General features: G+C 34.4%; 21 non-coding genes across 21 annotated transcripts; all 21 read left to right on the top strand.

The window, feature by feature from the left end:
• The first annotated feature begins 61 nt into the window (after window positions 1-61).
• On the top strand, window positions 62-144 carry TRNAL-UAA (transfer RNA leucine (anticodon UAA)). Its single transcript has one exon. It is a non-coding gene; the product is annotated as a tRNA-Leu (tRNA).
• Window positions 145-739: 595 nt separating this feature from the next.
• On the top strand, window positions 740-822 carry TRNAL-UAA (transfer RNA leucine (anticodon UAA)). Its single transcript has one exon. It is a non-coding gene; the product is annotated as a tRNA-Leu (tRNA).
• Window positions 823-1418: 596 nt separating this feature from the next.
• TRNAL-UAA (transfer RNA leucine (anticodon UAA)) lies at window positions 1419-1501 on the top strand. The gene has a single exon. It is a non-coding gene; the product is annotated as a tRNA-Leu (tRNA).
• Window positions 1502-2096: 595 nt separating this feature from the next.
• TRNAL-UAA (transfer RNA leucine (anticodon UAA)) lies at window positions 2097-2179 on the top strand. Its single transcript has one exon. It is a non-coding gene; the product is annotated as a tRNA-Leu (tRNA).
• A 596-nt stretch (window positions 2180-2775) lies between these two features.
• On the top strand, window positions 2776-2858 carry TRNAL-UAA (transfer RNA leucine (anticodon UAA)). The gene has a single exon. It is a non-coding gene; the product is annotated as a tRNA-Leu (tRNA).
• A 595-nt stretch (window positions 2859-3453) lies between these two features.
• Window positions 3454-3536, top strand: TRNAL-UAA (transfer RNA leucine (anticodon UAA)). The gene has a single exon. It is a non-coding gene; the product is annotated as a tRNA-Leu (tRNA).
• Window positions 3537-4131: 595 nt separating this feature from the next.
• On the top strand, window positions 4132-4214 carry TRNAL-UAA (transfer RNA leucine (anticodon UAA)). Its single transcript has one exon. It is a non-coding gene; the product is annotated as a tRNA-Leu (tRNA).
• Window positions 4215-4809: 595 nt separating this feature from the next.
• Window positions 4810-4892, top strand: TRNAL-UAA (transfer RNA leucine (anticodon UAA)). Its single transcript has one exon. It is a non-coding gene; the product is annotated as a tRNA-Leu (tRNA).
• A 596-nt stretch (window positions 4893-5488) lies between these two features.
• TRNAL-UAA (transfer RNA leucine (anticodon UAA)) lies at window positions 5489-5571 on the top strand. Its single transcript has one exon. It is a non-coding gene; the product is annotated as a tRNA-Leu (tRNA).
• A 595-nt stretch (window positions 5572-6166) lies between these two features.
• TRNAL-UAA (transfer RNA leucine (anticodon UAA)) lies at window positions 6167-6249 on the top strand. Its single transcript has one exon. It is a non-coding gene; the product is annotated as a tRNA-Leu (tRNA).
• Window positions 6250-6845: 596 nt separating this feature from the next.
• On the top strand, window positions 6846-6928 carry TRNAL-UAA (transfer RNA leucine (anticodon UAA)). The gene has a single exon. It is a non-coding gene; the product is annotated as a tRNA-Leu (tRNA).
• A 595-nt stretch (window positions 6929-7523) lies between these two features.
• Window positions 7524-7606, top strand: TRNAL-UAA (transfer RNA leucine (anticodon UAA)). Its single transcript has one exon. It is a non-coding gene; the product is annotated as a tRNA-Leu (tRNA).
• Window positions 7607-8202: 596 nt separating this feature from the next.
• On the top strand, window positions 8203-8285 carry TRNAL-UAA (transfer RNA leucine (anticodon UAA)). Its single transcript has one exon. It is a non-coding gene; the product is annotated as a tRNA-Leu (tRNA).
• A 596-nt stretch (window positions 8286-8881) lies between these two features.
• On the top strand, window positions 8882-8964 carry TRNAL-UAA (transfer RNA leucine (anticodon UAA)). Its single transcript has one exon. It is a non-coding gene; the product is annotated as a tRNA-Leu (tRNA).
• A 595-nt stretch (window positions 8965-9559) lies between these two features.
• On the top strand, window positions 9560-9642 carry TRNAL-UAA (transfer RNA leucine (anticodon UAA)). The gene has a single exon. It is a non-coding gene; the product is annotated as a tRNA-Leu (tRNA).
• A 597-nt stretch (window positions 9643-10239) lies between these two features.
• On the top strand, window positions 10240-10322 carry TRNAL-UAA (transfer RNA leucine (anticodon UAA)). The gene has a single exon. It is a non-coding gene; the product is annotated as a tRNA-Leu (tRNA).
• A 1272-nt stretch (window positions 10323-11594) lies between these two features.
• TRNAL-UAA (transfer RNA leucine (anticodon UAA)) lies at window positions 11595-11677 on the top strand. The gene has a single exon. It is a non-coding gene; the product is annotated as a tRNA-Leu (tRNA).
• Window positions 11678-12953: 1276 nt separating this feature from the next.
• Window positions 12954-13036, top strand: TRNAL-UAA (transfer RNA leucine (anticodon UAA)). The gene has a single exon. It is a non-coding gene; the product is annotated as a tRNA-Leu (tRNA).
• Window positions 13037-22670: 9634 nt separating this feature from the next.
• TRNAL-UAA (transfer RNA leucine (anticodon UAA)) lies at window positions 22671-22753 on the top strand. The gene has a single exon. It is a non-coding gene; the product is annotated as a tRNA-Leu (tRNA).
• Window positions 22754-23348: 595 nt separating this feature from the next.
• Window positions 23349-23431, top strand: TRNAL-UAA (transfer RNA leucine (anticodon UAA)). The gene has a single exon. It is a non-coding gene; the product is annotated as a tRNA-Leu (tRNA).
• A 1440-nt stretch (window positions 23432-24871) lies between these two features.
• TRNAL-UAA (transfer RNA leucine (anticodon UAA)) lies at window positions 24872-24956 on the top strand. The gene has a single exon. It is a non-coding gene; the product is annotated as a tRNA-Leu (tRNA).
• The last annotated feature ends 1232 nt before the right edge of the window (window positions 24957-26188 follow it).

Here is a 26188-nt window from a genome sequence, read left to right as displayed (position 1 = left end):
AAACCTAATTACATATGAACATTGCAACTATGATAGATAGAAAAAAAAATGTGAAAATCTCACCAGGATGGCCGAGTGGTTAAGGCGTTGGACTTAAGATCCAATGGATTTATATCCGCGTGGGTTCGAACCCCACTTCTGGTATGAATTTTAATTTCATCTTCCTAAAAGATTCAAGGAAAAATTTGGACATTAAAAGAATTTTAAAGATTCTTTGTTGAGTAGGTATGTTATTGAGCAATATAAACTCTAATTTCAACGACAATATTGCTTTCTGATAAGAAATATGATGAATATTAGCAACTTTTTCCAAAGGAGAGTGATTATTTTTTTGAAGTTGCTGAAGATCACTATTGTATTAAACGTGATACTTTATGCTGTCCAGGCAGATATTTTATAATATGATCTAATCCTTGAATGAAGGATTATGATAAAAAGCAAGAGCAACCTTGATACCAGTGCACTCTCAAAAAATGGTGCATACCAAATAATAAATAAATGTAAAAAATGAGTGCATAGTTTTCTATGCTGTCCATCCCTTTAAAAGAATCAACAGAGTTCCATTTATATATTACTCTTGTCTTCAAAGTGAAGATCTTGTATACAGCATACAATATGAAAGAGACAGGTAAAGACGAGTAATAAGGTAGTGGAGAAATTGAAGAAAAAACGATCATACAAACCTAATTACATATGAACATTGCAACTATGATAGATAGAAAAAAAAAGGGAAAATCTCACCAGGATGGCCGAGTGGTTAAGGCATTGGACTTAAGATCCAATGGATTTATATCCGCGTGGGTTCGAACCCCACTTCTGGTATGAATTTTAATTTCATCTTCCTAAAAGATTCAAGGAAAAATTTGGACATTAAAAGAATTTTAAAGATTCTTTGTTGAGTAGGTATGTTATTGAGCAATATAAACTCTAATTTCAACGACAATATTGCTTTCTGATAAGAAATATGATGAATATTAGCAACTTTTTCCAAAGGAGAGTGATTATTTTTTTGAAGTTGCTGAAGATCACTATTGTATTAAACGTGATACTTTATGCTGTCCAGGCAGATATTTTATAATATGATCTAATCCTTGAATGAAGGATTATGATAAAAAGCAAGAGCAACCTTGATACCTGTGCACTCACAAAAAATGGTGCATACCAAATAATAAATAAATGTAAAAAATGAGTGCATAGTTTTCTATGCTGTCCATCCCTTTAAAAGAATCAACAGAGTTCCATTTATATATTACTCTTGTCTTCAAAGTGAAGATCTTGTATACAGCATACAATATGAAAGAGACAGGTAAAGACGAGTAATAAGGTAGTGGAGAAATTGAAGATAAAACGATCATACAAACCTAATTACATATGAACATTGCAACTATGATAGATAGAAAAAAAAATGTGTAAATCTCACCAGGATGGCCGAGTGGTTAAGGCGTTGGACTTAAGATCCAATGGATTTATATCCGCGTGGGTTCGAACCCCACTTCTGGTATGAATTTTAATTTCATCTTCCTAAAAGATTCAAGGAAAAATTTGGACGTTAAAAGAATTTTAAAGATTCTTTGTTGAGTAGGTATGTTATTGAGCAATATAAACTCTAATTTCAATGACAATATTGCTTTCTGATAAGAAATATGATGAATATTAGCAACTTTTTCCAAAGGAGAGTGATTATTTTTTTGAAGTTGCTGAAGATCACTATTGTATTAAACGTGATACTTTATGCTGTCCAGGCAGATATTTTATAATATGATCTAATCCTTGAATGAAGGATTATGATAAAAAGCAAGAGCAACCTTGATACCTGTGCACTCTCAAAAAATGGTGCATACCAAATAATAAATAAATGTAAAAAATGAGTGCATAGTTTTCTATGCTGTCCATCCCTTTAAAAGAATCAACAGAGTTCCATTTATATATTACTCTTATCTTCAAAGTGAAGATCTTGTATACAGCATACAATATGAAAGAGACAGGTAAAGACGAGTAATAAGGTAGTGGAGAAATTGAAGAAAAAACGATTATACACACCAAATTATATATGAACATTGCAACTATGATAGATAGAAAAAACCTGTGAAAATCACACCAGGATGGCCGAGTGGTTAAGGCGTTGGACTTAAGATCCAATGGATTTATATCCGCGTGGGTTCGAACCCCACTTCTGGTATGAATTTTAATTTCATCTTCCTAAAAGATTCAAGGAAAAATTTGGACATTAAAAGAATTTTAAAGATTCTTTGTTGAGTAGGTATGTTATTGAGCAATATAAACTCTAATTTCAACGACAATATTGCTTTCTGATAAGAAATATGATGAATATTAGCAACTTTTTCCAAAGGAGAGTGATTATTTTTTTGAAGTTGCTGAAGATCACTATTGTATTAAACGTGATACTTTATGCTGTCCAGGCAGATATTTTATAATATGATCTAATCCTTGAATGAAGGATTATGATAAAAAGCAAGAGCAACCTTGATACCTGTGCACTCACAAAAAATGGTGCATACCAAATAATAAATAAATGTAAAAAATGAGTGCATAGTTTTCTATGCTGTCCATCCCTTTAAAAGAATCAACAGAGTTCCATTTATATATTACTCTTGTCTTCAAAGTGAAGATCTTGTATACAGCATACAATATGAAAGAGACAGGTAAAGACGAGTAATAAGGTAGTGGAGAAATTGAAGATAAAACGATCATACAAACCTAATTACATATGAACATTGCAACTATGATAGATAGAAAAAAAAATGTGTAAATCTCACCAGGATGGCCGAGTGGTTAAGGCGTTGGACTTAAGATCCAATGGATTTATATCCGCGTGGGTTCGAACCCCACTTCTGGTATGAATTTTAATTTCATCTTCCTAAAAGATTCAAGGAAAAATTTGGACGTTAAAAGAATTTTAAAGATTCTTTGTTGAGTAGGTATGTTATTGAGCAATATAAACTCTAATTTCAATGACAATATTGCTTTCTGATAAGAAATATGATGAATATTAGCAACTTTTTCCAAAGGAGAGTGATTATTTTTTTGAAGTTGCTGAAGATCACTATTGTATTAAACGTGATACTTTATGCTGTCCAGGCAGATATTTTATAATATGATCTAATCCTTGAATGAAGGATTATGATAAAAAGCAAGAGCAACCTTGATACCTGTGCACTCTCAAAAAATGGTGCATACCAAATAATAAATAAATGTAAAAAATGAGTGCATAGTTTTCTATGCTGTCCATCCCTTTAAAAGAATCAACAGAGTTCCATTTATATATTACTCTTATCTTCAAAGTGAAGATCTTGTATACAGCATACAATATGAAAGAGACAGGTAAAGACGAGTAATAAGGTAGTGGAGAAATTGAAGAAAAAACGATTATACACACCAAATTACATATGAACATTGCAACTATGATAGATAGAAAAAACCTGTGAAAATCACACCAGGATGGCCGAGTGGTTAAGGCGTTGGACTTAAGATCCAATGGATTTATATCCACGTGGGTTCGAACCCCACTTCTGGTATGAATTTTAATTTCATCTTCCTAAAAGATTCAAGGAAAAATTTGGACATTAAAAGAATTTTAAAGATTCTTTGTTGAGTAGGTATGTTATTGAGCAATATAAACTCTAATTTCAACGACAATATTGCTTTCTGATAAGAAATATGATGAATATTAGCAACTTTTTCCAAAGGAGAGTGATTATTTTTTTGAAGTTGCTGAAGATCACTATTGTATTAAACGTGATACTTTATGCTGTCCAGGCAGATATTTTATAATATGATCTAATCCTTGAATGAAGGATTATGATAAAAAGCAAGAGCAACCTTGATACCTGTGCACTCTCAAAAAATGGTGCATACCAAATAATAAATTAATGTAAAAAATGAGTGCATAGTTTTCTATGCTGTCCATCCCTTTAAAAGAATAACAGAGTTCCATTTATATATTACTCTTGTCTTCAAAGTGAAGATCTTGTATACAGCATACAATATGGAAGAGACAGGTAAAGACGAGTAATAAGGTAGTGGAGAAATTGAAGAAAAAACGATCATACAAACCTAATTACATATGAACATTGCAACTATGATAGATAGAAAAAAGAATGTGAAAATCTCACCAGGATGGCTGAGTGATTAAGGCGTTGGACTTAAGATCCAATGGATTTATATCCACGTGGGTTCGAACCCCACTTCTGGTATGAATTTTAATTTCATCTTCCTAAAAGATTCAAGGAAAAATTTGGACATTAAAAGAATTTTAAAGATTCTTTGTTGAGTAGGTATGTTATTGAGCAATATAAACTCTAATTTCAACGACAATATTGCTTTCTGATAAGAAATATGATGAATATTAGCAACTTTTTCCAAAGGAGAGTGATTATTTTTTTTAAGTTGCTGAAGATCACTATTGTATTAAACGTGATACTTTATGCTGTCCAGGCAGATATTTTATAATATGATCTAATCTTTGAATGAAGGATTATGATAAAAAGCAAGAGCAACCTTGATACCTGTGCACTCTCAAAAAATGGTGCATACCAAATAATAAATAAATGTAAAAAATGAGTGCATAGTTTTCTATGCTGTCCATCCCTTTAAAAGAATCAACAGAGTTCCATTTATATATTACTCTTATCTTCAAAGTGAAGATCTTGTATACAGCATACAATATGAAAGAGACAGGTAAAGACGAGTAATAAGGTAGTGGAGAAATTGAAGAAAAAACGATTATACACACCAAATTACCATTGAACATTGCAACTATGATAGATAGAAAAAACCTGTGAAAATCTCACCAGGATGGCCGAGTGGTTAAGGCGTTGGACTTAAGATCCAATGGATTTATATCTGCGTCGGTTCGAACCCCACTTCTGGTATGAATTTTAATTTCATCTTCCTAAAAGATAAAAGGAAAAATTTGGACATTAAAAGAAATTTAAAGATTTTTTGTTGAGTAGGTATGTTATTGAGCTTTAGAAACTCTAATTTCAACGACAATATTGCTTTCTGATAAGAAATATGATGATTTATAGCAACTATTTCCAAATGAGAGTGATTATTTTTTTTGAAGTTGCTGAAGATCACTATTGTATTAAGCGTGATACTTTATGCTGTCCAGGCAGATATTTTTTAATATGATCTAATCCTTGAATGAAGGATTATGATAAAAAGCAAGAGCAACCTTGATACCTGTGCACTCTCAAAAAATGGTGCATACCAAATAATAAATAAATGTAAAAAATGAGTGCATAGTTTTCTATGCTGTCCATCCTTTTAAAAGAATAACAGAGTTCCATTTATATATTACTCTTGTCTTCAAAGTGAAGATCTTGTATACAGCATACAATATGGAAGAGACAGGTAAAGACGAGTAATAAGGTAGTGGAGAAATTGAAGAAAAAACGATCATACAAACCTAATTACATATGAACATTGCAACTATGATAGATAGAAAAAAGAATGTGAAAATCTCACCAGGATGGCCGAGTGATTAAGGCGTTGGACTTAAGATCCAATGGATTTATATCCACGTGGGTTCGAACCCCACTTCTGGTATGAATTTTAATTTCATCTTCCTAAAAGATTCAAGGAAAAATTTGGACATTAAAAGAATTTTAAAGATTCTTTGTTGAGTAGGTATGTTATTGAGCAATATAAACTCTAATTTCAACGACAATATTGCTTTCTGATAAGAAATATGATGAATATTAGCAACTTTTTCCAAAGGAGAGTGATTATTTTTTTTAAGTTGCTGAAGATCACTATTGTATTAAACGTGATACTTTATGCTGTCCAGGCAGATATTTTATAATATGATCTAATCTTTGAATGAAGGATTATGATAAAAAGCAAGAGCAACCTTGATACCTGTGCACTCTCAAAAAATGGTGCATACCAAATAATAAATAAATGTAAAAAATGAGTGCATAGTTTTCTATGCTGTCCATCCCTTTAAAAGAATCAACAGAGTTCCATTTATATATTACTCTTATCTTCAAAGTGAAGATCTTGTATACAGCATACAATATGAAAGAGACAGGTAAAGACGAGTAATAAGGTAGTGGAGAAATTGAAGAAAAAACGATTATACACACCAAATTACCATTGAACATTGCAACTATGATAGATAGAAAAAACCTGTGAAAATCTCACCAGGATGGCCGAGTGGTTAAGGCGTTGGACTTAAGATCCAATGGATTTATATCTGCGTGGGTTCGAACCCCACTTCTGGTATGAATTTTAATTTCATCTTCCTAAAAGATAAAAGGAAAAATTTGGACATTAAAAGAAATTTAAAGATTTTTTGTTGAGTAGGTATGTTATTGAGCTTTAGAAACTCTAATTTCAACGACAATATTGCTTTCTGATAAGAAATATGATGATTTATAGCAACTATTTCCAAATGAGAGTGATTATTTTTTTTGAAGTTGCTGAAGATCACTATTGTATTAAGCGTGATACTTTATGCTGTCCAGGCAGATATTTTTTAATATGATCTAATCCTTGAATGAAGGATTATGATAAAAAGCAAGAGCAACCTTGATACCTGTGCACTCTCAAAAAATGGTGCATACCAAATAATAAATAAATGTAAAAAATGAGTGCATAGTTTTCTATGCTGTCCATCCTTTTAAAAGAATAACAGAGTTCCATTTATATATTACTCTTGTCTTCAAAGTGAAGATCTTGTATACAGCATACAATATGAAAGAGACAGGTAAAGACGAGTAATAAGGTAGTGGAGAAATTGAAGAAAAAACGATCATAGAAACCTAATTACATATGAACATTGCAACTATGATAGATAGAAAAAAGAATGTGAAAATCTCACCAGGATGGCCGAGTGGTTAAGGCGTTGGACTTAAGATCCAATGGATTTATATCCGCGTTGGTTCAAACCCCACTTCTGGTATGAATTTTAATTTCATCTTCCTAAAAGATAAAAGGAAAAATTTGGACATTAAAAGAATTTTAAAGATTCTTTGTTGAGTAGGTATGTTATTGAGCTTTATAAACTCTAATTTCAACGACAATATTGCTTTCTGATAAGAAATATTATGAATATTAGCAACTATTTCCAAAGGAGAGTGATTATTTTTTTGAAGTTGCTGAAGATCACTATTGTATTAAACATGATACTTTATGCTGTCCAGGCAGATATTTTATAATATGATCTAATCCTTGAATGAAGGATTATGATAAAAAGCAAGAGCAACCTTGATACCTGTGCACTCTCAAAAAATGGTGCATACCAAATAATAAATAAATGTAAAAAATGAGTGCATAGTTTTCTATGCTGTCCATCCTTTTAAAAGAATAACAGAGTTCCATTTATATATTACTCTTGTCTTCAAAGTGAAGATCTTGTATACAGCATACAATATGAAAGAGACAGGTAAAGACGAGTAATAAGGTAGTGGAGAAATTGAAGAAAAAACGATCATAGAAACCTAATTACATATGAACATTGCAACTATGATAGATAGAAAAAAACCTGTGAAAATCTCACCAGGATGGCCGAGTGGTTAAGGCGTTGGACTTAAGATCCAATGGATTTATATCCACATGGGTTCAAACCCCACTTCTGGGATGAATTTTAATTTCATCTTCCTAAAAGATAAAAGGAAAAATTTGGACATTAAAAGAAATTTAAAGATTTTTTGTTGAGTAGGTATGTTATTGAGCTTTAGAAACTCTAATTTCAATGACAATATTGCTTTCTGATAAGAAATATGATGAATTATAGCAACTATTTCCAAATGAGAGTGATTATTTTTTTTGAAGTTGCTGAAGATCACTATTGTATTAAGCGTGATACTTTATGCTGTCCAGGCAGATATTTTTTAATATGATCTAATCCTTGAATGAAGGATTATGATAAAAAGCAAGAGCAACCTTGATACCTGTGCACTCTCAAAAAATGGTGCATACCAAATAATAAATAAATGTAAAAAATGAGTGCATAGTTTTCTATGCTGTCCATCCCTTTAAAAGAATCAACAGAGTTCCATTTATATATTACTCTTGTCTTCAAAGTGAAGATCTTGTATACAGCATACAATATGAAAGAGACAGGTAAAGACGAGTAATAAGGTAGTGGAGAAATTGAAGAAAAAACGATTATACACACCAAATTACCATTGAACATTGCAACTATGATAGATAGAAAAAACCTGTGAAAATCTCACCAGGATGGCCGAGTGGTTAAGGCGTTGGACTTAAGATCCAATGGATTTATATCTGCGTGGGTTCGAACCCCACTTCTTGTATGAATTTTAATTTCATCTTCCTAAAAGATAAAAGGAAAAATTTGGACATTAAAAGAAATTTAAAGATTTTTTGTTGAGTAGGTATGTTATTGAGCTTTAGAAACTCTAATTTCAACGACAATATTGCTTTCTGATAAGAAATATGATGATTTATAGCAACTATTTCCAAATGAGAGTGATTATTTTTTTTGAAGTTGCTGAAGATCACTATTGTATTAAGCGTGATACTTTATGCTGTCCAGGCAGATATTTTTTAATATGATCTAATCCTTGAATGAAGGATTATGATAAAAAGCAAGAGCAACCTTGATACCTGTGCACTCTCAAAAAATGGTGCATACCAAATAATAAATAAATGTAAAAAATGAGTGCATAGTTTTCTATGCTGTCCATCCTTTTAAAAGAATAACAGAGTTCCATTTATATATTACTCTTGTCTTCAAAGTGAAGATCTTGTATACAGCATACAATATGAAAGAGACAGGTAAAGACGAGTAATAAGGTAGTGGAGAAATTGAAGAAAAAACGATCATAGAAACCTAATTACATATGAACATTGCAACTATGATAGATAGAAAAAAGAATGTGAAAATCTCACCAGGATGGCCGAGTGGTTAAGGCGTTGGACTTAAGATCCAATGGATTTATATCCGCGTTGGTTCAAACCCCACTTCTGGTATGAATTTTAATTTCATCTTCCTAAAAGATAAAAGGAAAAATTTGGACATTAAAAGAATTTTAAAGATTCTTTGTTGAGTAGGTATGTTATTGAGCTTTATAAACTCTAATTTCAACGACAATATTGCTTTCTGATAAGAAATATTATGAATATTAGCAACTATTTCCAAAGGAGAGTGATTATTTTTTTGAAGTTGCTGAAGATCACTATTGTATTAAACATGATACTTTATGCTGTCCAGGCAGATATTTTATAATATGATCTAATCCTTGAATGAAGGATTATGATAAAAAGCAAGAGCAACCTTGATACCTGTGCACTCTCAAAAAATGGTGCATACCAAATAATAAATAAATGTAAAAAATGAGTGCATAGTTTTCTATGCTGTCCATCCTTTTAAAAGAATAACAGAGTTCCATTTATATATTACTCTTGTCTTCAAAGTGAAGATCTTGTATACAGCATACAATATGAAAGAGACAGGTAAAGACGAGTAATAAGGTAGTGGAGAAATTGAAGAAAAAACGATCATAGAAACCTAATTACATATGAACATTGCAACTATGATAGATAGAAAAAAGAATGTGAAAATCTCACCAGGATGGCCGAGTGGTTAAGGCGTTGGACTTAAGATCCAATGGATTTATATCCGTGTGGGTTCAAACCCCACTTCTGGTATGAATTTTAATTTCATCTTCCTAAAAGATTCAAGGAAAAATTTGGACATTAAAAGAGTTTTAAAGATTCTTTGTTGAGTAGGTATGTTATTGAGCAATATAAACTCTAATTTCAACGACAATATTGCTTTCTGATAAGAAATATGATGAATTATAGCAACTATTTCCAAATGAGAGTGATTATTTTTTTTGAAGTTGCTGAAGATCACTATTGTATTAAGCGTGATACTTTATGCTGTCCAGGCAGATATTTTTTAATATGATCTAATCCTTGAATGAAGGATTATGATAAAAAGCAAGAGCAACCTTGATACCTGTGCACTCTCAAAAAATGGTGCATACCAAATAATAAATAAATGTAAAAAATGAGTGCATAGTTTTCTATGCTGTCCATCCCTTTAAAAGAATCAACAGAGTTCCATTTATATATTACTCTTGTCTTCAAAGTGAAGATCTTGTATACAGCATACAATATGAAAGAGACAGGTAAAGACGAGTAATAAGGTAGTGGAGAAATTGAAGAAAAAACGATTATACACACCAAATTACATATGAACATTGCAACTATGATAGATAGAAAAAAATCTGTGAAAATCTCACCAGGATGGCAGAGTGGTTAAGGCGTTGGACTTAAGATCCAATGGATTTATATCCGCGTGGGTTCGAACCCCACTTCTGGTATGAATTTTAATTTCATCTTCCTAAAAGATTCAAGGAAAAATTTGGACATTAAAAGAATTTTAAAGATTCTTTGTTGAGTAGGTATGTTATTGAGCTTTATAAACTCTAATTTCAACGACAATATTGCTTTCTGATAAGAAATATGATGAATATTAGCAACTATTTCCAAATAAGAGTGATTATTTTTTTTGAAGTTGCTGAAGATCACTATTGTATTAAACGTGATACTTTATGCTGTCCAGGCAGATATTTTATAATATGATCTAATCCTTGAATGAAGGATTATGATAAAAAGCAAGAGCAACCTTGATACCTGTGCACTCTCAAAAAATGGTGCATACCAAATAATAAATAAATGTAAAAAATGAGTGCATAGTTTTCTATGCTGTCCATCCCTTTAAAAGAATCAACAGAGTTCCATTTATATATTACTCTTGTCTTCAAAGTGAAGATCTTGTATACAGCATACAATATAAAAGAGAGAGGTAAAGACGAGTAATAAGGTAGTGGAGAAATTGAAGAAAAAACGATCATACACACCAAATTACATATGAACATTGCAATTACGATAGATAGAAAAAAAAACTGTGAAAATCTTACCAGGATGGCCGAGTGGTAAAGACGTTGGGCTTAAGATCCAATGGATTTATATCTGCATGTGTTCAAACCCCACTTCTGGTATGAATTTTAGTTTCATCTTCCTGAAAGATTCAAGGAAAAAGTTGGACATTAAAAGAATTTGAAAGATTCTTTGTTGAGTAGGTATGATATTGAGCTTTATAAACTCTAATTTCTACAACAATTTTGCTTGATCAGAAATATGATGAATATTAGCAACTATTTCTAAATGAGAGTGATTATTTTTTTGAAGTTGCTGAAGATCACTATTGTATTAAACGTGATACTTTATGCTGTCCAGGCAGATATTTTATAGTATGATCTAATCCTTGAATGAAGGATTATGATAAAAAGCAAAAGCAACCTTGATACCTGTGCACTCTCAAAAAATGGTGCATACCAAATAATAAATAAATGTAAAAAATGAGTGCATAGTTTTCAATGGTGTCCATCCCTTTAAAGAATTAACAGCGTTCCAATTATATATTACTCTTGTCTTCAAAGTGAAGATCTTGTATACAGCATACAATATGAAAGAGATGGGTAAAGACGAGTAATAAGGTAGTGGAGAAATTGAAGAAAAAACGATCATACACACCAAATTACATATGAACATTGCAATTATGATAGATAGAAAAAACCTGTCAAAATCTCACCAGGATGGCCGAGTGGTTAAGGCGTTGGACTTAAGATCCAATGGATTTATATACGTGTGGGTTTGAACCCCACTTCTGGTATGAATCTTAATTTCATCTTCCTAAAAGATTCAAGGAAAAATTTGGACATTAAAAGAAATTTAAAGATTCTTTGTTGAGTACGTATGTTATTGAGCTTTATAAACTCTAATTTCAACGACAATATTGCTTTCTGATAAGAAATATGATGAATATTAGCAACTATTTCCAAACAAGAGTAATTATTTTTTTGAAGTTGCTGAAGATCACTATTGTATTAAACGTGATACTTTATGCTGTCCAGGCAGATATTTTATAATATGATCTAATCCTTGAATGAAGGATTATGATAAAAAGCAAGTGCAACCTTGATACCTGTGCTCTCTTAAAAAATGGTGCATTCCAAATAATAAGTAAATGTAAAAAATGAGTGCATAGTTTTCTATGCTGTCCATCCCTTTAAAAGAATCAACAGAGTTCCATTTACATATTTCTCTTGTCTTCAAAGTGAAGATCTTGTATACAGCATACAATATGAAAGAGACAGGTAAAGACGAATAATAAGGTAGTGGAGAAATTGAAGAAAAAACGATCATACACACCAAATTACATATGAACATTGCAACTATGATAGATAGAAAAAAACCTGTGAAAATCTCACCAGGATGGCTGAGTGGTTAAGGCTTTGGAATTAACATCCAATGGATTTATAATCGCGTGGGTTCGAACCCCTCTTCTGCTATGAATTTTAATTTCATCTTCCTAAAAGATTAAAGGAAAAATTTGGACATTAAAAGAATTTTAAAGAATTTTTGTTGAGTAGGTATGTTATTGAGCTTTATAAACTCTAATTTCAACGACAATATTGCTTTCTGATAAGAAATATGATGAATTATAGCAACTATTTCCAAATGAGAGTGATTATTTTTTTTGAAGTTGCTGAAGATCACTATTGTATTAAGCGTTATACTTTATGCTGTCCAGGCGGATATTTTTTAATATGATCTAATCCTTGAATGAAGGATTATGATAAAAAGCAAGAGCAACCTTGATAACTATGCACTCTCAAAAAATGGTGCATACCAAATAATAAATAAATGTAAAAAATGAGTGCATAGTTTTCTATGCTGTCCATCCCTTTAAAAGAATCAACAGAGTTCCATTTATATATTACTCTTGTCTTCAAAGTGAAGATCTTGTATACAGCATACAATATGAAAGAGACAGGTAAAGACGAGTAATAAGGTAGTGGAGAAATTGAAGAAAAAACGATCATATACACCAAATTACATATGAACATTGCAACTATGATAGATAGAAAAAAAAATGTGAAAATCTCACCAGGATGGCCGAGTGGTTAAGGCGTTGGACTTAAGATCCAATGGATTTATATCCGCGTGGGTTCGAACCCCACTTCTGGTATGAGTTTTAATTTCATCTTCCTAAAAAATTCAAGGAAAAATTTGGACATTAAAAGAATTTGAAATATTCTTTGTTGAGTAGGTATGTTATTGAGCAATATAAACTCTAATTTCAATGACAATATTGATTTCTGATAAGAAATATGATGAATTATAGCAACTATTTCCAAATGAGTGATTATTTTTTTTGAAGTTGCTGAAGATCCCTATTGTATTAAACATGATACTTTATGCTGTCCAGGCAGATATTTTATAATATGATCTAATTCTTGAATGAAGGATTATGATAAAAAGCAAGAGCAACCTTGATACCTGTGCACTCTCAAAAAATGGTGCATACCAAATAATAAATAAATGTAAAAAATGAGTGCATAGTTTTCTATGCTGTCCATCCCTTTAAAAGAATCAACAGAGTTCCATTTGATCAAAGTCGTATAATTGGATGAACGAAAGTATATTGGTTTAATATTGGTTTGCCGTGCGTATTGCGAAGCGTACGCCACATGTTTCGTGACGTGGTGCGTTCGCACGGTAAAATACGCACGCACACACTCGCATTACAACAGTTAGTCATTTATATAATTTCATATTGGTTCTGTTACACTGTAATTCAGGAGCAGATAGTATTCGGTTTATTATTAGTCTATATATATATATATATATATATATATATATATATATGTTGATTATATGTACATTGTAGTGTTATTAAAGGTTTAGGTAATAGGAAAGGTGTCATGCCTGATATCATATTGAAGCCCTAATTATCAGCAGCTGTCCGGTGCAGTCGGCGAAGAGATCTCACATTGCATACTTTAGTTATTGATATTAAAGAGTAAAACCTTTGTATGATACTGGCTATGAAAAGGAGCAGACCCCCTGGAGAGAAGACCCCCACCTTTGGATTCCTTAGATTGAATCAACCTATTACCTGTCTGGCCTGGACCCACCCAACGTCTGGACCTATAGAAACAATCTACGTCATCTCTATTGTTCACAATGAAACACTGACTGTATATATATTAGCTGCATCTCACTGGGGCCTCAGTCAACTCTGACACAATATTCTATACAGAATATTGTCCATCGGGTCCGGTGGGTGCGCAGCGTGCGCAAGCGATTGCATTGATATGTACTTATCTTTTGGTATCGGCTGTGCTGTACTGTACTTTATCATGATATAATAATGTATTGAATTGTTGACTATTTACATCTGTTAAAAATAAATCACTTTGTGCTTTGGACACACATTCAATTGATTGGGCAATGCTTATTTTAAAACGATAGAATTACTTTAATAATTTGGGGGCTCGTCAGTTTGGAGTTACGTTACCGGCAGGTATGCAACGCTTACGATATTCGGTTCCTCAACAAAGGGTGGATTGACGGACGCGTCGCATAAAGCAGGAAAGAACTTAATGCGTCTAATACCTGTGGTTCACTGTGTGTTGCGAAACCGAATGTCCGTTGTTGCATAGACTGAAGGAACGCTAATTAGAATCTAGGGACAAGAAAAAAAAAAAAAAGTTTCTTTTTATTGTCGTTTTAATGGTTTAAAGTGTATTGCATTGCTGTGCGTATGTGTACTTCCTGCTGTGCATACGCAAACTTCCGGTAGATTTGCCACGTGGTTGAACAATTGTTTTGATAGTTATTATATGCATAGTATAATTACTTGTGAAAGCCTCTGAGACATTATTACGGTTGTTGGGAACTTTCAATTTTCTGCGCAGAAAAGGTGTATAGTGTGCGATTTTGTAACGTAGATACACTGTTTATTGTTGAGGTGCTTAGTTGCTGTCTGACGAGGTGGATTGCCCAACTGAAGGACGGTATACAGGGCAGGTATACCGAATGCGAAAACCGGGTTTTCGCAAAGCGCTACCAATAGATCGCAAGGTTTACTAATAATTAGTATTGGTAGGCAGTGCGATCCGATCGCACCGTTAGTGCGAATTGGTGAAGCAGCTAGGAGGAATTATACTGGAAAGGCAGGTTGATTGTATTAACTTGCGCTCCCAGCGATAATAAACTCAGCAGATTTTTGTGGTTGAGCCAGGGTATCGAGGAGCTGATAGCCCTTGGGGCCCACAGTGATATTTCTGTATTAGGGATCCTCGCCAGGGGCGAGAAAAGTGAGTGAACGCGGCTAAAGGAAATACGTTCACCGAGCATTAGAGATCTTTAGGTGTGATTGTAGCAACAGAGTTGAAATTATTAGGTGGAAAGAACAGAGCATTGCGGTGTGTCTGTATTTCACATTTGGCCGGAAGGAACAGAGCATTGCTGTGTGTCTGTGTTCCGGGTAGAAGGTATATTGTTCAACATGGGTGCTAGGCATACGCTAGAGATTGCCAATTTACTGCCTAAGGAAGGTCTTATTGAGTCAGCGAGATTTCTCATGTGTGCAAAATATGGTGCATACGCAACTGTGTATTGTGACACGTGGGTCGAAATGACCAAAGATTGTGATAGGCCTTTCCCAACAACAGGGAGTTTTAATGCAGAGGTGCTAAATACCGTAAAAGATAAAGTACGGTTGATTAAGTCAACGAAAGTGAGAAATGCACATGATCATTGTTTAAAATCGTGGCAAATGGAAGGTAACACGTGGCAGAGCAGCGAACGCACAGCGGAAGTGAGTGTAAGGAAAAACACGTGTTCAGCGGAAGTAAGCGTACCGGAAACAAGCATTCCGGAAGTGTGCGTTGCAAAGCGTGGCGAACTGAGCGCAAACACGCCCCCGATAAATTCGGTCGGGGCGGGAAGTACAGCCAATACCAAAAATGTAAAAACTGTAACTAGTAAGTTGTATGTTGTTTTAAGTAACGTTAAAAGTAATGTTTCAGGACAAAGAAGAGGAACGGTCCCACCAGCAGGGGCAGCTGCTGAAAGTGGTGAGAATAATGAAAAGGTTAACACAGGGGGAGACATCCATTGTACTGCAGCAGCAATTTCAGCAACTAGTTTTAGTGATTTGGTAGACTTACATCCTGTCTGCACAGCAGCAGTTCCCAATGGGAAAGCAGACAGGAATAGTGATGTTCCCTTAAAACATGTAGCAAAGCATGATCCATGCACTAGGTCTGAAACATTTTCAATTTTGTCTGATTTCCCTGATCCTAGGAAAGATTTGACCAAATGTCAGCAGTTTATTAGATATTATGGTAATGTGTATGAGCCAACTAATAAAGATTGGCGAGTATTATTGAAGGCCTGTCTTCCTCTCAATACTGATATACAAACGTTCATTAATGATTGTATGTTGGAGGAGGATGAATCCTTAACCGAGGATGATAATCAGGACAATATTACAAATATAATCACACAGTTGGCCATATATTTCCCAGTGATAGTGGACTGGAGTAAAATTTTTAGTATCCAGCAAAAATATAGTGAAAATGCAACAGACTACTTTTGCAGGGCTCTGATGGAGATGGTCAAATATACTGGGATACCAGACATAAAAGATAATGAAGATTACAGAGAGGTTGCTGTTCACGTTCTAATGGATGGACTCAGGGAAAACTTGAAAAAAAGGGTGCAAACTTCATTACCATACTGGAGAGGAAGTACTGTAAGTGTTCTCAGGGAGTCAGCTACAGAACATGATAGAAGTATGAATAAACAGAAAGAGACACTAAGTGATAGGGTAATGATTGTAAGTATCCCAGCACTAGAGGGACTGCACACACGACCACCAGCATACAACCCACATAATAAGAAACATAGAAAAATCAGGTGTTTTAAGTGTAACGAAGAAGGCCATTTAGCAAGAGATTGTAAAAAAGAAGAGAAACAACATGAGTTGAGAAAGTGTTTTAGATGCACTAAAATGGGACACCAAGCACAGGACTGTACAATGACAAGAGCGGAAGCAAAGAGACTTGGCCCATCTAAGGGGGAATCACATAGACACCCACAGAGACGGCGCACACAAGTCTCGGAGACTTCTCAACAGTTTCCTGTGCACCTCATAGCAGCCAATTCCTGGGGGAGAAATATAGCCGACTCAAGAGTTAATCTGTGGTGAGCATTAAGGTGCAAAATGTAGAAAGAAACTTATTTTTTTTAAAAAAGTAATCTTTGTTGATTTTGTTTGTTCGTTTTATGTTGTCACATGTTTGTTTTCCTAAATCGCTAGCCGACGGCAAAGAATAGAAATGTTTGTTTTGTTTGCTGTTTTGAGATAACTATCTTGTTTTTCTTTTCACATATAGAGGGGACACAAAAGAAGTATAGACAAGTGTTTAAAAGGGGTGAGATAGAGAAATAGAAGAATTACTCTTGAAAGACTAATTAACAATAGACAATTGGAACACTCTTTTGTTTTAGGCTGCAGTGAGTCATGATAATTTGTTTGGCCGAGAATCATTATCCAACAATGAAGTATGTACATACTTTGCTCCAAAATATAGTTTTATGTATTTCAGAGAAAACATGAGTCACTAAGAGTAAATTTTTCATTTCGCTATCATAAGTTAGAAAAGTCCGTTGAAAAGGTATGTAGTCAATGAGATACCGAGTTCTTAATGAACAAATGACGGACGACACTGGATTGCACTGTTAAGACCCCCTAGTCAAGTATGGGGAGGGGTCATAGTTAGCAAATAGCTAAGGGGAACAGTGGAATGAATACAGCCATTTCCCCATAGAGTCAGAGTCCAATCCAGCTGTCATTTTGTTGTAAAAATCTCCCTTTCTACATGTATGTTTGTATTCAAACCTTTGTATTCCCATCATTCATTGCTTTTCTATTTCTCATTCTTTACACAAACGCTAGTCTCTCCCCCTACCTCTCTCTCTCTCTCTATCTCTCTCTCCCTCTCTCTCTCTCTCTACCCCTCTCTCTCTCTACCTCTCTCTCTCTACCTCTCTCTCTCTACCCCTCTCTCTCTCTCTCTCTCTCTCTCCCTCTCTCTCTCTCTACCCCTCTCTCTCTCTACCTCTCTCTCTCTCTCTCTCTCTCTCTCTCTCTCCCTCTCTCTCTCTCTCTGCTCTGGTAGAGATAAAATCAGACACAGTCTCAACAATGGGGCTAAAACATATTTTATATTTTTACATAAGACAAATTCAGAGATACACACACTAGATTGACATAAGTTACAGAAACAGTCAGGGGTTTTGTTTTCATGTGTATAGAAACTGCTGATTTTTTTAAGCAGAAAGGTTCTGTTGTGGAAATACGATTCATGTCTTATAGATTGCATATCTGTTTTGTTTTTTTGTTTTTTTTGTTTTGGTTCGTGCCTCCTGTACAAAAATGTGCCTTTTTATGGATGCACAAAGGGTGGAGACAGGAGATTGCTAGAGGATAGGCATACAGATATGCATCTCTGTGTAGAACATTGGAGTAGGATTTTTACCACAAGATACGACATAATGTGAAACCCTAGAAAATGTAGAATTTTCATGTTTTATAATTTTCACTGTTAGACAGGCATGTACTGGATACTGTTATATTTGAAGAAAGTGTTATAGAAAGAGACCTCTTTGCCTTTCCCACTTAGTCAAGTAGCTGAATATGAGGTACTGAGAATGACATGTGAGTTGGCAGAGGGAAAATCGATTGATATACATTGGTCTTTAGCATTTTTCTAGTCTAGAGGGCGATGTTGAGGTGACTGAGAAATCGTTTTATAGCAATACCAGCACATGATTAGGACACTACATAGAGGACTTTATACAGTGACACAGTTACCAACTGAAGTAGCTGCTAGTAAGGTCCACACTTACACGCACAACCATACATGGCTGTCACACCAGGGAGAACATAGCTGTCAAATAGACACCAGGGTTTTATGTGACAGCTAACAAATCTATGTTTTGTTTTGTTCTTTGTTGTATTGTTTTAGTTTTAAAAAGGTGAACACACACACACATGCACGCATACACATATTGGTTAATATAGGAAGATATGTGTTACCCGAGGGATAAACTGTCTGGAAGGTGAGGAGTCTGGTGGACTCTGGAGAGATGGACAAGGTAGACCAATAGAGCCATCCCATATCCCTCCTGCTGATGGGTTTTCCTCCAGGTAAAACAAATACACGTCATCCAATTACCACCATGCAGGATCCTCAAGTATACACAGGTGTACCAATGAAAAATGTCTAGGTAGAGGTGTATTGAAATGTGTCTAATGTATTACTGTATCATACTCAAAGCTTTTGTTATTTAATGTGATAGTCCTAGAGTTATAATAGATGATAGGGGTATTCATGTTGTTGATAATAGATGTATAATGTATGAGTAGTGGTAACAAATCACATACTTTCAGTTAGCCATAAACCAGTGTGAACATAAAGTAGTGGTACTCGGTAGAATGAATTGAATAGAATAAGAGTTGGAACTTGATTGAAGTGCCACTAGTCCTTTCCCGCTACCAAGAGATCACCCCTGGGCAGACTCCTAACCTGTCAGTTTTTGAAATGTTCTTGACCCCTCGTGAGATGAGATTGTAACTGGGAGGCTAGGTTAGACCTTGAGAGAAGGTAAATAGTGAGACAGCAACCGAGAACGTCCAAAACACTGTTTCCTGAAAGGTCACACTAACTGTCAGGATGTTGGATCAGGAGAGTAAGTTGTGGAGCAGTAATTTCTTAAGCTTAGGTTATTTGCCAGACAGGTACCAGGTGTAGGCTACCAGCCTCACGGCTTCAAGGGTAGCAGAGACACACTGGTGCCCATACCACCCACTGCAGAGGGGCCAACACTCAGAGAAGGGTCCAAGGGCACTCATGAGTTTGTACTGGAAGGCCTCAAATGCAGTTAGTAGCACCTGAGCCAAAGGCTAAGACTGTTGTCCAGCATGAAGTTGTAGTTTTTTCCTGTTTTGTGTTCTCTCAATTCACTTTCTTCTCAGGGCGGTTAATTCTTTCGATTATTGGCAGGTGACAGAGACTGGTTCAGGTAATGATAAGGAGGTATTGGGGAGGAAGAAGTTAGTGGCATAATCAGTCCAGTCAATTACTCTATTCAATTCAGGGGTAAAGGAAAATTTGGAAACCTTGGAGCTTGGAGAAAGTGCGAGGGGCTATTGTCTGAATAGCATTACGTCCGTGAGTACGGCGACCCCATGGTTAGAAAAGAGACACACCCAGCGATGCCAGTCCAGTAATATTCGGACTTGAGCAGGCATCCTTGAGAATGATTATCATTCTTGGGAGGGTAAGGTTTTAGACCAAACAAAGTGCTGGGCGTGCTCAAGCGTGCCTCAGTGATTATATCAAGTAGGATTAGTTCTCTTTCCACTAAATATTCTTGAGTTACCCGAACTATGAGTGGGAGGTCACTAGGGGAAAAAGTAGGACACCTAGGTCCCTTAGTCTGAAGTCTCCCAATGCTTTACAAGCCGATCACTGTTAAATCTGAGTATTGGGAGACTGGGAAGAACGAACAGACAATAGCTCGCCCACAAGTGTTGATGAAAAGAACTGGTGACATTATTAGATGTGTGTATATTAACGCAAGCTGAAGGAGATTGCATATGACATTATTGATAGACATAGGATGATGCTATTGATGAACATGAAATGTTTAAATGTATTCTGAGCTTAAAGACATGCGTTGGACAGAAGAACCTGTTAAACTTGAAGAACTGTAGTAGAAAATTCTGTATAGCTGATACACGTTCTACTGCACCATGTACCTTTCCAAATAATGTATTAAGTGTTTTATTGCACCCTTGAAGGGCATACAAAAGGTTATCTCCAAGCTCCAGAAGTGTACGGTTTATAGTAAAAGAAGAAGTCGTTTAGAGGATTAAGACTCTCTCTTATGATAACTTGTTTAGATCTACAAACAGCGTGGACATACACCAAGGGGGATTTGTATTACATAACAATGAAACGTGGTACTGAGATCCTGCATATAACATCTTTAAGGTGATAGTTTATTGTACTATCAAAGGGTGGACTGTCAAAGTCGTATAATTGGATGAACGAAAGTATATTGGTTTAATATTGGTTTGTCGTGCGTATTGCGAAGCGTACGCCACATGTTACGTGACGTGGTGCATTCGCACGGTAAAATACGCACGCACACACACGCATTACAACAGTTAGTCATTTATATAATTTCATATTGGTTCTGTTACACTGTAATTCAGGAGAAGATAGTATTCGGTTTATTATTAGTCTATATATATATATATATATAGATATATATATATATATATATATATATATATATATATATATATATGTTGATTATATGTACATTGTAGTGTTATTAAAGGTTTAGGTAATAGGAAAGGTGTCATGCCTGATATCATATTGAAGCCCTAATTATCAGCAGCTGTCCGGTGCAGTCGGCGAAGAGATCGCACATTGCATACTTTAGTTATTGATATTAAAGAGTAAAACCTTTGTATGATACTGGCTATGAAAAGGAGCAGACCCCCTGGAGAGAAGACCCCCACCTTTGGATTCCTTAGATTGAATCAACCTATTACCTGTCTGGCCTGGACCCACCCAACGTCTGGACCTATAGAAACAATCTACGTCATCTCTATTGTTCACAATGAAACACTGACTGTATATATATTAGCTGCATCTCACTGGGGCCTCAGTCAACTCTGACACAATATTCTATACAGAATATTGTCCATCGGGTCCGGTGGGTGAGCAGCGTGCGCAAGCGATTGAATTGGTATGTACTTATCTTTTGGTATCGGCTGTGCTGTACTGTACTTTATCATGATATAATAATGTATTGAATTGTTGACTATTTACATCTGTTAAAAATAAATCACTTTGTGCTTTGGACACACATTCAATTGATTGGGCAATGCTTATTTTAAAACGATAGAATTACTTTAATACATTTATATATTACTCTTGTCTTCAAAGTGAAGATCTTGTATACAGCATACAATATGAAAGAGACAGGTTAAGACGAGTAATAAGGTAGTGGAGAAATTGAAGAAAAAACGATCATACACACCAAATTACATATGAACATTGCAACTATGATAGATAGAAAAAAACCTGTGAAAATCTCACCAGGATGGCCGAGTGGTTAAGGCGTTGGACTTAAGATCCAATGGATTTATATCCGCGTGGGTTCAAACCCCACATTGGACATTAAAAGAATTTGAAATATTCTTTGTTGAGTAGGTATGTTATTAAGCTTTCTAAACTCTAAATTCAATGACAATATTGCTTTCTGATAAGAAATATGATAAATATTGGCAACTATTTCCAAATGAGAGTGATTATTTTTTTGAAGTTGCTGAAGATCACTATTGTATTAAACGTGATACTTTATGCTGTCCAGGCAGATATTTTATAATATGATCTAATCCTTGAATGAAGGATTATGATAAAAAGCAAGAGCAACCTTGATACCTGTGCACTCTCAAAAAATGGTGCATACCAAATAATAAATAAATGTAAAAAATGAGTGCATAGTTTTCTATGCTGTCCATCCCTTTAAAAGAATCAACAGAGTTCCATTTATATATTACTCTTGTCTTCAAAGTGAAGATCTTGTATACAGCATACAATATAAAAGAGACAGGTAAAGACGAGTAATAAGGTAGTGGAGAAATTGAAGAAAAAACGATCATACACACCAAATTACATATGAACATTGCAACTACGATAGATAGACAAAAAAACTATGAAAATCTTACCAGGATGGCCGAGTGGTAAAGACATTGGGCTTAAGATCCAATGGATTTATATCCGCATGGGTTCAAACCCCACTTCTGGTATGAATTTTAATTTCATCTTCCTGAAAGATTCAAGGAAAAATTTGGACATTAAAAGAATTTGAAAGATTCTTTGTTGAGTAGGTATGATATTGAGCTTTATAAACTCTAATTTCAACGACAATATTGCTTTCTAATAAGAAATATGATGAATATTAGCAACTATTTCCAAACGAGAGTAATTATTTTTTTGAAGTTGCTGAAGATCACTATTGTATTAGACGTGATACTTTATGCTGTCCAGGCAGATATTTTATACTATGATCTAATCCTTGAATGAAGGATTATGATAAAAAGCAAAAGCAACCTTGATACCTGTGCACTCTCAAAAAATGGTGCATACCAAATAATAAATAAATGTAAAAAATGAGTGCATAGTTTTCAATGGTGTCCATCCCTTTAAAGAATTAACAGCGTTCCAATTATATATTACTATTGTCTTCAAAGTGAAGATCTTGTATACAGCATACAATATGAAAGAGAAAGGTAAAGACGAGTAATAAGGTAGTGGAGAAATTGAAGAAAAAATGATCATACACACCAAATTACATATGAACATTGCAACTATGATAGATAGATAAAAACATGTGAAAATCTCACCGGGGTGGCCGAGTGGTTAAGGCGTTGGATTTAAGATCCAATGTATTTATATCTGCGTGGGTTCGAACCCCACTTCTGGTATGAATTTTAATTTCATCTTCCTAAAAAATTCAAGGATAAATTTGGACATTAAAAGAATTTTAAAGATTCTTTGTTAAGTAGGTATGTTATTGAGCTTTATAAACTCTAATTTCAATGACAATATTGCTTTCTGATAAGAAGAATGATGAATATTAGCAACTATTTCCAATTGAGAGTGATTATTTTTTTTGAAGTTGCTATAGATCACTATTGTATTTAACATTTTATTTTATCCTTTCCAGGCAGATATTTTATAATATGATCTAATCCTTGAATGAAGGATTATGATAAAAAGAAAGTGCAACCTTGATACCTGTGCTCTCTGTTAAAGTGCGTATCGTCGCTAACCAATAACGATTGTCAAACCTCGATTTGTGTTTCCAAAGCACAAAGATTTATTCGCAAATAGTAGAATAAATATGCTCAAGCGAAGTATAGTAAATACAGCCGTTACTTATCGCAGGCGCTCTGGATCCAGTGCAGTCATTCAATCCTGAAGTCTGGGGACAAGATGTCTGCACTCTGGATCACAAGCTGCTGCTTATATACACAATCAAATACAGTAATACAATGAAGATGGTATGGCTTGCATCTATTGGTCCGGGTCTCAGGAATGTCCAAGGGGTCGTCAATCATTGGCTGGCTCATCCTAAGGAATCCAAAGGAGGGGGTCATCTCTGCAGGGGGTATGCTCTGCTCTTCCCGCCAGGATTCCTTAGTCTTAAGTAGTTCATAATTCCCTATCATTCATAACTTGCGTATGCACTCTGCGATTCCCTCGCAGAGTGAACCAAACAGTAGGATATGTAACAAGGTTCATTATGATACCACTCATGATGTTATTCCTTTAACCCGTTCCGTGTATTTCACTAATATGCATGTAACTCTGATATAACATATAAATACTACTATATTTCGACATAACTGACTATGTGTTGCAACTACCATTAATGTGTACTATTTTATAAGTATGCGTGTTTGTGCGAATGTATGGTAAAAGACCAATTACTGTTGCTGCCACGTGTAGTGGATGCGTACGCCCTTTCACGCCGTAGCGTGCCCTTGTACGTCGATGCGTACCGTACGCATCTTTTCAAACAAAGACAACCAAGTTTGCTAGACTTTAATTGAAATTACTTTATCCAATTTACTGACTTCGACATCTCTTAAAAAATGGTGCATTCCAAATAATAAGTAAATGTAAAAAATGAGTGCATAGTTTTCTATGCTGTCTATCCCTTTAAAAGAATCAACAGAGTTCCATTTATATATTACTCTTGTCTTCAAAGTGAAGATCTTGTATACAGCATACAATATAAAAGAGACAGGTAAAAACGAGTAATAAGGTACTGGAGAGGTTGAAGAATAAACAATCATACACACCAAATTACATATGAACATTGCAACTATGATAGATAGAAAAAACACAATATAAATCTCAGCAGGATGGCCGAGTGGTTAAGGTGTTGGACTTAAGATCCAATGTATATATATATCCGCGTGGGTTCGAACCCCACTTCTGGTATGAATTTTAATATCATCTTCCTAAAAGATTCAAGGAAAAATTTGGACATTAAAAGAATTTGAAAGATTCTTTGTTGAGTAGGTATGATATTGAGCTTTATAAACTCTAATTTCAATCACAATATTGCTTTCTGATAAAAAATATGATGAATATTAGCAACTATTTTCAAATGAGAGTGATTATTTTTTTGAAGTTGCTGAAGATCACTATTGTATTAAACGTGATACTTTATGCTGTCCAGGCAGATATATTATACTATGATCTAATCCTTGAATGAAGGATTATGATAAAAAGCAAAAGCAACCTTGATACCTGTGCACTCTCAAAAAATGGTGCATACCAAATAATAAATAAATGTAAAAAATTAAAGCATAGTTTTCAATGGTGTCCATCCCTTTAAAGAATTAACAGCGTTCCAATTATATATTACTCTTGTCTTCAAAGTGAAGATCTTGTATACAGCATACAATATGAAAGAGATGGGTAAAGACGAGTAATAAGGTAGTGGAGAAAATGAAGAGAAAGCGATCATACACACCAAATTACATATGAACATTGCAATTATGATAGATAAAAAAAAAACTGTGAAAATCTCACCAGGATGGCTGAGTGGTAAAGACGTTGGACTTAAGATACAATGGATTTATATACGCATGGGTTCAAACCCTACTTCTGGTATGAATTTTAATTTCATCTTTCTGAGAGATTGAAGGAAAAATTTTGACATTAAAAGAATTTGAAAGATTCTTTGTTGAGTAGGTATGATATTGAGCTTTATAAACTCTAATTTCTACAACAATTTTGCTTGATCAGAAATAGGATGAATATTAGCAACTATTTCTAAATGAGAGTGATTATTTTTTTGAAGTTGCTGAAGATCACTATTGTATTAAACGTGATACTTTATGCTGTCCAGGCAGATATTTTATAGTATGATCTAATCCTTGAATGAAGGATTATGATAAAAAGCAAAAGCATTCTTGATACCTGTGCACTCTCAAAAAATGGTGCATACCAAATAATAAATAAATGTAAAAAATGAGTGCATAGTTTTCAATGGTGTCCATCCCTTTAAAGAATTAACAGCGTTCCAATTATATATTACTCTTGTCTTCAAAGTGAAGATCTTGTATACAGCATACAATATGAAAGAGATGGGTAAAGACGAGTAATAATGTAGTGGAGAAATTGAAGAAAAAGCGATCATACACACTAAATTACATATGAACATC

This window comes from Mixophyes fleayi, chromosome 3 (assembly GCF_038048845.1).
Source record: "Mixophyes fleayi isolate aMixFle1 chromosome 3, aMixFle1.hap1, whole genome shotgun sequence".
Lineage (NCBI taxonomy): Eukaryota > Metazoa > Chordata > Amphibia > Anura > Limnodynastidae > Mixophyes > Mixophyes fleayi.
The sequence above is the reverse complement of the archived record's forward strand: the minus strand, read 5'-3'. Positions and strand labels throughout refer to the sequence as shown.